Raw genomic sequence first — 9,559 nt, 5'->3', positions numbered from 1 at the left:
TTATGCCTGTTTATGTATATTTATGTGATGTTATGTTGAAGGTTTAAGCTAGTTTATGCATGTGGGAGAGTGTATGCATGATTGGGAGAGAGCAAGTGAGGTGTTGTGTAGTTTTGATGGTTTTGGCTTATGAGGGTCATAAGCTCTCTATGCATGCTCTATGATGTTCTTTGTTGGAGTTTAAGCTTGTTTAAACTCCTTTGTGCATGGTTAAGGGTTTATGCATGTTTTGGTGAGGTTGGGTGCTTGTTTTGGGGTGTTTGGAAGGTTTGGGAGGCTTGTATGCATGAGAGGCTGAGTTCTGGATGAACTCAGGTTCGGCCGCCGAAGGTAGTTTCGGCGGCCGAACCTGCCTGTGGATGCATGGTTTGGCCGCCTAACCTTGCCCCCGAAAGTTGTGTTTCGGATCTGGAGCAGACTTTCGGCCGCCGAAGGTGATGTTTGGCCGCCGAAAGTGCCTGACTTTCGGATCTGGAGAGAGGGTTCGGTCGCCGAACCTGCCGCCGAACTTGCATGACTTTCGTCTCTGGAAGGGACCTTTGGCCGCCAAAAGTGCCCTGTCCAGCCCTTTCATGGTTATTTTCTATGCATGTTTAAGTGATGTTCTAGTGGGTTTTTGGGTAGTTGTTTATGAGTTATTAGAATGTGTTTGGCACCTCATTCGAGTCCACCTGTGTAGGATTGGACCCGAGGGACCGAGGAGGCCATCAGTGTTAGCTGTTGCAGAGTCAGTCCAGCGTCTGCCAGAGGTGAGTAGAACTAAACTTAATCTTTTACTTTACGAAATCAAATACCTAAAGCATGTTCATGCATCATGTTTATATGTAATAGGTTGATTGCACTAGTCACACGAATACGACGCATTGCATTATTTACTGTTGGTGTGGATGGACCAAGGCGATCCCAATAGCCCTAGATATGATATGTTAATGAAGTCCTGAGGAGCCCGAAGGGCCGGGCATAATGAAGTCCTGAGGAGCCCGAAGGGCCGAGCACCATGTTATGTTATAGACAGAGGGAGTTTTGGTGGTCATGTCCATCCGTTATGTGAATTGTTTGTGCTATGACGCATTTCATGAATGCATGTAATTAATGAACTGTTTTCTTTGTTTCTACTCACTGGGCTTTTTAGCTCACCCCTCTCCCCTAACCCCAGTGTTGCAGGTATGAGGTCGATCGGGAAGTCTCAAGAGCTAAGGTTTTGCTTATGTAATAGATTAGTGTTAGTGTGGACATGTAATATAATGGATTTAATGTATTGTAAGATAATGTAATGTAATGCAAGTATAGTAGAGTTATGTTTATGTATTAGTACTGTGCTTGGCCCTAAGACTTGGTTAGTCCCTTTTTAATACATGATGTATGTTATGTCAGGTGTTGAGTTGTGTTTGAACTAAACTTGTGGCATGTGTTGTTTACCACACTAGAGTTTGATGAGGACCCTAGTGGAGGTCTTATGTTTGTGGTTTGATGTATGCACAGGTTAGTTTTGGTTCATTGGATGTGACTCCGGCTTGATGTATGTTATGTTGACCCAGCTAGAGTTTTGTTGAGGGCTCTAGTAGGGGGTTCTTTATGTTTTCAGTTATGTTGCATACAGGTCAAGCTCGGTATTTACATCAGATGTTATAGTTTTTATGTTAATGTTTGATTATGTATGGGATTTGACCAGGTGATAGGATGTATGTCTGGCTTGCTACGGGTCCCGGCGGCCTTAAGCCGATCTGGATCCTAGCGCCGGTAGCGGTTCAGGCCGTTACAGAGGGGTATCGGTTTCCGGGTCGTTACAGCGGTAATCTTTGCACTCAAGATGTGGAGGCACTACCTTTATGGGGTTAAATGTAAGATCTTCACAGATCATAAAATCCTGCAGTACATCCTGAGTCAGAGAGATTTGAATTTGAGGCAGAGAAGATGGGTAGAACTGCTCAGTGACTATGATTGCAAGATCCAGTACCATCCGGGTAAGGCGAATGTTGTGGCAGACGCCTTAAGCCGGAAATCACTTGGCAGTTTGTCCTATATATCAGCAGAGAGGAGGCCGGTAGTGAGGGAGTTCTTCGAGCTCCTCAATGAAGGGCTTCAGTTGGAGTTGTCTGGTACAGGTACTTTGATTGCCCAGATGAGAGTGGCACCTGTGTTTCTGGAGCAGGTGGCTCAGAAACAGCATGAGGACCCAGAGTTAGTGAAGATTGCCAGGATTGTTCAGTCAGGCAAAGATAGTGAATTCAGATTCAACAGCAAGGGGATCCTCCGCTATGGAAACAGATTGTGTGTACCAGATGACGTAGGACTGAAAGGAGACATTATGAGAGAGACTCATAATGCCAGATACAGTGTTCACCCTGGAGCCACCAAGATGTATCAAGATCTGAACAAGGTTTATTGGTGGCCAGCTATGAAAAGAGAAATGGCACAGTTTGTGTCAGCCTGCGAAGTGTGTCAGAGGGTGAAGCTGGAACATCAGAAGCCGGCTGGGATGCTTAACCCACTGCCTATTCCAAAGTGGAAATGGGAGAATATAGCTATGGACTTCGTGGTGGGGTTACCGGCAGCGTCTAACAGATTAGACTCCATATGGGTGATTGTGGACAGACTGATCAAATCTGCTCACTTCATCCCTGTCAGGAGTGGCTATTCTGTGGATAAGTTGGCGCAGGTGTATGTTGATGAGGTTGTCAGGCTGCATGGGGTTCCTATTTCAATAGTGTCTGATAGAGGGCCCTAGTTTACCTCCAGGTTTTGGCGGAGTCTGCAAAACACTATGGGTACCAGGTTGAACTTTAGCACTGCTTTCCATCCTCAGACGGACGGACAATCAGAGAGGACCATCCAGACGATAGAGGATATGCTTAGAATGTGTGTGCTGGATTTTGGCGGTTCTTGGAGGCAGCATCTACCTTTAGTGGAGTTTGCCTACAATAACAGCCATCATGCCAGCATAGGGATGGCCCCATATGAAGCTTTGTATGGAAGAAAGTGCAGGTCGCCTGTCTGTTGGGAAGAAGTAGGAGAAAAGGCCTTGGCAGGGCCTGAGCTAGTAGAGATCACCAGCAGAGTGGTGCCCATAATTAGAGAAAGGATCAAGACTGCTGCAAGCAGACAGAAGAGTTACGCAGACATCCGCAGAAGGCAAGTAGAGTTTCAGGAGGGGGATTTGGTATTGCTCAAGGTGTCTCCAATGAAAGGGGTGATTCGGTTTGGGAAGAAAGGTAAGCTAGCTCCGCGGTACATCGGACCCTTCGAAGTCTTGCAAAAGATTGGGAATGTATCGTATAAGCTAGATTTACCTGCTTCAATGGAGAGAATCCATCCGGTTTTCCATGTTTCCATGTTAAGAAAGTTCGCGTCAGATCCGGGCAAGGTTCTTAGTGAGCCTGATATGGAGATCCAAGAGGATCTCACCTATGTTGAACAGCCAGTACGGATCCTAGACACCCAGATCAGAAAGCTAAGGAACAAGGAAATCCCGATGGTGAAAGTCCTTTGGAATCACCACAACATCGAAGAGTGTACCTGGGAGACACGGGAGTTTATGCTCCGGCAATATCCTCATCTCTTCTAAGGTGAGTTTTTATGTGCTTTGTATGAATGCTTATGTTTGATGCCATGCTATGTTTGTTGGTGAACATTCGGGGACGAATGTTCTTAAGGGGGAAAGAATGTAATACCCGGCTAGACTCCGGTATCGGAATCCCTACCGTTCGGTGGGATCTCGGATGTCGGAAACCTCCAGAAGGGTAAAATCATGTTTTTATAAAATATTTTAATGTATTTTATGTTTTTAAGTAAAAAGGAAATTGAGTTTTGTATAAAAATGACCAAGGAGGCATTTCCAGGTTCGGCCGCCGAACCTCAAGTTCGGCCGCCGAACGTGGGATGGTTTAGGGGGGCATGTTAGGCTTCCGAAAGTCTCAAAAGGTTCGGCCGCCGAACCTCATGTTCGGCCGCCGAACTTGCATGAGATGTGGGGGCACATTCGGCTGCCGAAAGGTGGTCTGCCAGCCCTATATAAGAGCTCCATGGCCGAAATGGGCGAGCTTTCTCCCCATTTTTGGCCACGGTGAGTTCATGCTCTCCTTTGGTTCGTTTTTGATGATTTTCCTCCGATCTTCCATGTTTTAACAAGCTCTATGTTGATTTGAAGAGATTTGAGCAAAAAGAGCAAGTTTTGGAAACTTGGAGACCAAAGAGCGGATCTCTCCCATCTCCGAGTCGGATCGTCTCTCCTCTCGTTCTACAAGAGGTAAGAGTAGATCCATAGTTCCTTTCATGTTTTAAGTAAGTTTTATGAAGTTTCTTGGGGTAGAAATGCATGTGTAGGTTAGTTGAGCTTTGTTAGGTTTTATGTGATTATATGGACAATGTGTGTTGGTTATGCATGTTTGATGTGTTGTAGTTGGAGTTTAGGATAGTTTGAGACCCCTAGGTGTTGATGTATGGGTGTATGCATGTTTTGAGAGAGTTGGATGCTTGATTGAATGAGTTAGGAGGCGTTTATGCATGTTGAGCTGAGTTTCTACCCTTTTGGGAGAAACCAGGTTCGGCAGCCGAAGGTTCTTTCGGCCGCCGAACCTGCCTGTGGTAGCATGGATCGGCTGCCGAACCCTGCCCCCCGAAAGATGACTTTCGGCTCTAGAAGGAACTTTCGGCCGCCGAAGGTGCCGCTGAACATGCATGAGTTTCGTCTCTGGAGGGAACCTTCGGCCGCCGAAAGTGCCGCCGAAGGTGCATGCCTTTCGGCTCTGAAGGGCCTTTCGGCCGCCGAACCTGCCGCCGAAAGTGCCCTGTTCAGCCTTCCTTTGCATGTTTTCTATGGATGTTTTGAGGTGTTTTAGGGGGTTTTTGGGGAGTATTTTAGAGTCATATTCATGTTTGTTAGGTCCCTCATTTGAGTCCACCTGTGTAGGTTCGGACCCGAGGAACCGAGGACCCCAGCAGTGAGATAGCTGCGTTCGAGTCTTGTCAGAGCTAGCCAGAGGTGAGTGGAATAACTCTCTATGTTTTCAAAGTAAATAATGAACGTTTTAGCATGACTCACGCATCATGAATGCCATGAGATATATTAGGGTGCTTGTATTAGAATTCACGAATATGTCGCATTGCACATTATGTTGTTGATGTGGATGAATGTTGAATGATCCATTAGCCCTTATATGGTATGACATGACAGACTATGGAAGTCCGGGTGAGCCTGCACTACGCTTCCGGCATGATTGAATATGTATGTATGCTATGGAAGTCCAGGCGAGCCTGCACTACGCCCCTGGCATAATTGGACTGTATAGAGGGCTAAGTGGTGACAAGTTCATCCTTGATGTGAAATGTTTGTGCTGTGATGCATTCCATGATATCATATGTTTTAAACACTATGTTTTATTATTCTGCTCACTGGGCTCTAGTAGCTCACCCCTCTCCCTTAACCCCCAGGTTTGCAGGTACAGGGTAGACTAGGAGGTCAGCAAGAGTAATGAAGTCATGGTTATATAATAGCTAGTGTGGACATGATAAATGTTGTTATGTTATGTTGAGTACAGTCATGTAAAAGTATGATATAGAATGTCATGTAATAATGCTTATGAAGGTTTAGAGTTGTGCTTGACCATAGTATTATGTAATCCCTTTCTAGTACATGATCTTAATGTTTAATGATGATTATTGTAAACCAAACTCAATACATGTTATGTCACCCCATTGGAGCAATGATGAGACTCCAAAGAGGAGTTAATGTTTATGACTATGTTCATGTATAGTGCATGCACAGGTTGAGTTTGGTGAATGAATGAAAGAATGAATGAATGTAAGGAAAAGTTCAAATTTTTATGTTCGTTGTTGATCATGTATGGGATTAAACAGGTTCATAGGATGAATGTTTGGCTTGCTACGGGTCCCGGCGGCCTTAAGCCGATCTGGATCCTAGCGCCGGTAGCGGTCCGATTTTCGGGTCGTTACAGTTTTGCTATAGGGCATATATGAAATTTGAACCCTTCAACACCAGTAATTGTAACCCCACTAAGATGAGTCAATTTGTTTATTGAAGAATGCCATAGTCTAACATGAATATCATCAACACAAACATTACAGATAAAAGCATTGGATACCATATTTGAACAATATGTGCTTTTTTATTGACCATTGAAGCAGAAAGCATGGTATTTATAAAAGGTGTTATAGATGGAAAGAGAGATACAGTCTCTTCTAAAGTTTTACAAATGTAACTGTATGTAAAACTTATCTGGTGCATTTTGTATAGTCTAGCCTCCTCTTTGCCCACAGTAACCACTCTCTTAGTCAGAAAGTCCTATATAATGCAATAATTTTGACAGAACAGTAAGAGAAATTTAGAGTTTTTGATGAGTTTACTGGCAAATAAGAGATTATACTGAAAACTGAGAACATAAAGAACATCTGTCAAGGGGAAAGTATCACAAATAAAGACATGGCCAAATTAAGACACATGAGCAATATCATCAGGGTGATGAATTAGAATACTGTGTTTAAGAGTTTTAAGTTTGGAAAAGAAAATTTTATTTGAAGACATATGGTCAATTGCACCTATGTCTATTATCCAAGAGTCATCAACACATACTTTGGCATAACACACACCAATTAAATTGAAATTACCAGCAAAATTTGCTAGACTTGAATCAGAAGAACATCCTGGGTACAAGATGCTTGATTTCCTAAGGCCGGTTGTTAAAGTAGTTGCCTTGCCCTTCACCAGCTTATTGACTTCTTATTGAAGACTGCTTAACATTGTGCTAAGCTCATTAATTATGGATGTTGCATCTGGAGGATCAAGAGGATTATCCTCTTCAGCATAATTTTCTACCATTGCAGCAATCCTACCTCCATTATTTACTCCTTTGTTATATTGTTATGTTTCAGTGACTAACTACAAGCCTTATTTTTGGACTTAAACAAGTTAGGGTAGTCTATTAATTTAAAGCAACCCTCTCTGAAATGTCCATCCATATTACAGTAAGTACAATGACATTTCTTTGCGTTATATTTCTTCGGAAAAATTATTTTTTAATCCCTGAGATATAACGTAATTAATGGATTCGTCTCTCTATTTTTAGAACCCAATACTTTCGTTCCTAAAGTTTAATTCCATCAAAATTAGACGTCCTTCCGTAAAAAATGCCATTAGTGACAGGAAAAATGACTGAACTACTATTTTTAGAACTCAACACTTTAGTCCTTGAAATTTAATTTTTATAAATTTATAGGTCCCTCCCTCAAAGAATTGAAGGAAAAAATATGTTTTCATCCTTAAGATATTACATAATTAACAGATTTGTTCCTCTATTTTTTGAATTCAACACTTTAGTCCTTAAAGTTTAATTTCGTCAAAATTGAAGGAAGAAAATCTCAAACTCAATCTCCTTAAACAAATAAAAATTTCAATAAATTTAAGATTCAAATTCAGCAAAGATAATAAAAATCAAAATATATGAAATTTAAATTATTAAAAATAAAAAGTTAAAATTCAAAAGAAATTGCTTTTATGATATCGCTCGCTGTCGATCACTGCTCGCCATTTGAAAATTTTATTAAAACGTTTCTAACATTTTAAAAAGTCTACTAGTTATTATTTTCGTTAATTTTAGTTATTAAGTATTATAAAAAAATCTAAAATACCCCTGATATGGAGGGACTAATTAGTAAACTTTTTAATAATTTGAGAAACCAACTGATAATTTTTTATGAACTATAGGGACTAAATAGTAAAATATTTAGTGATAAAATTAATGGAGAAACTAACTAGTAGACTTTTTAAAATGTCAAAAATATTTTAATATATTTTTCAAAATTGAGGGACTAAGTAGCGAGTTTTTCCATATTATTGGGACTAAATAGTAATTTTTTCATTTTATTATTGATAAGGGTATTTTTGAAATTATATTTATTCTCTTTCTTTGACTAAATGAAAATTATTGACTTAACAGAAATTTTTGACGGAATTAAACCTTAAGGACGAAAGTGTTGGGTTCTAAAAATAAATGGACAAATCCGTTAATTATGATATATCTCAGGGACTAAAAAATATTTTTTTATTTCTTCTGCTTACTTCTTTTACCCTGAGATTGCACTTTATCAAGGAGTGGCAAAGACTTAGTAGGCTCATTGATACTATTCAACACCTCTTTCTACACCTCAAATTTAATCACTATAGAATACAGGTTCTGTAGCCAATACTTGTCCCTTAACAGTGCAAATACTTTATTCAAACCCATAAGAAATTGTATGAGCTTGTTTCTATTGTTAATTGCATCAATCTCCTTAGAAACTTTGCATGTACATAGACGTAAGATTTTTATTGCATTAAGCTCATCCCACAACCTTTTTAACCTAGTGAAAGACTTCAATAAAAAAAAACATTAGTGAAATATACTGCTACAAAAGCATTCTCTTGTAAAATTGAAGAGGGATCCTATGTAATTGATAGATCAATCGGTCGTTGCTTTCTTCAAATCTTTTAGTAGTTTCAAGCCACAATTCTTTACCAGAAATTGAGTAGATAAATGAATCTACCTAACTCCTTGAATATTGAATTCAATATCCATAATGTGACCATATAATCATATCGATGCCACTATGTATATCGCTTAGAGTTCTTATCAAGTGCTGAAATTATTCTTTCGACAAACTCTATCACCACTCATCTGATCTTCGAACTTTACCTTAGCTGCTGATGATGAAGCTACATTCTTAGGCATTCACTCTTCGCTGGTGCTTCCTTGTTCTACCATTTTGTTTTGACCTTTCGTTCGTCCAAAATCTAATATAAATATGTATAATATGCCGTTGGAAAACTTGTTTCAAAAACTTTTAAATGGTACTAATATCGCATCTTATAAAAAGATGTATAGTAAGATATAAACAACAAAAAATAGCTATCTAAATATACTTGAATAAAATAATAATAATTTTTAAATTAACAAGCATTTGTGTTCTGTTGAAAAATTAACAATTAAAACTATAGAACACAATGTTAAAATATGGAACCTAATAATATATTATGAACCGTGCACTATACTCCATTGTCGCGGATTTAATTCCGCGTTGAGTTGGCCGAGAGTGTGGGGGCAGGTGCTTTAGAGGCGAATTTTTTTGGAGCTATTTTATTTTTTATATTTTTCCTGTGTATATAAATATGTAAAATTCTTTTAATATATTCTGTTACAAAACTCATAGAGAAATAAGAAAACTCTAGCCGCCGTGGATGTAACTAAATTGGTGAACCTCGTTAAATTTGTGTTAATTTTTTTTGTACTTATTTTTAGATTGTATGATTGTTTAATTCTCAATACATAAATAACAGACTCTGATATCAATGTTAAAAAAATTTAATTTTTTAAAAATACCTTACATCACATAGTCTATACATAATTATAGAAATGAATCATGCAAATAATTCACAATCTAATTAAGAATTAATTACAGCATAATTTTCACAAGAAAAATTGAACTCATTGAGAACAAATTGTTTATTAAAAAAAACTATCTAATTTTTGGTAGAATTTTGAAAGAGAAGAATAATTCATCTTACACA

This window comes from Manihot esculenta, chromosome 14 (assembly GCF_001659605.2).
Source record: "Manihot esculenta cultivar AM560-2 chromosome 14, M.esculenta_v8, whole genome shotgun sequence".
NCBI classification, from domain to species: domain Eukaryota; kingdom Viridiplantae; phylum Streptophyta; class Magnoliopsida; order Malpighiales; family Euphorbiaceae; genus Manihot; species Manihot esculenta.
Note: the sequence above shows the minus strand (reverse complement) of the source record.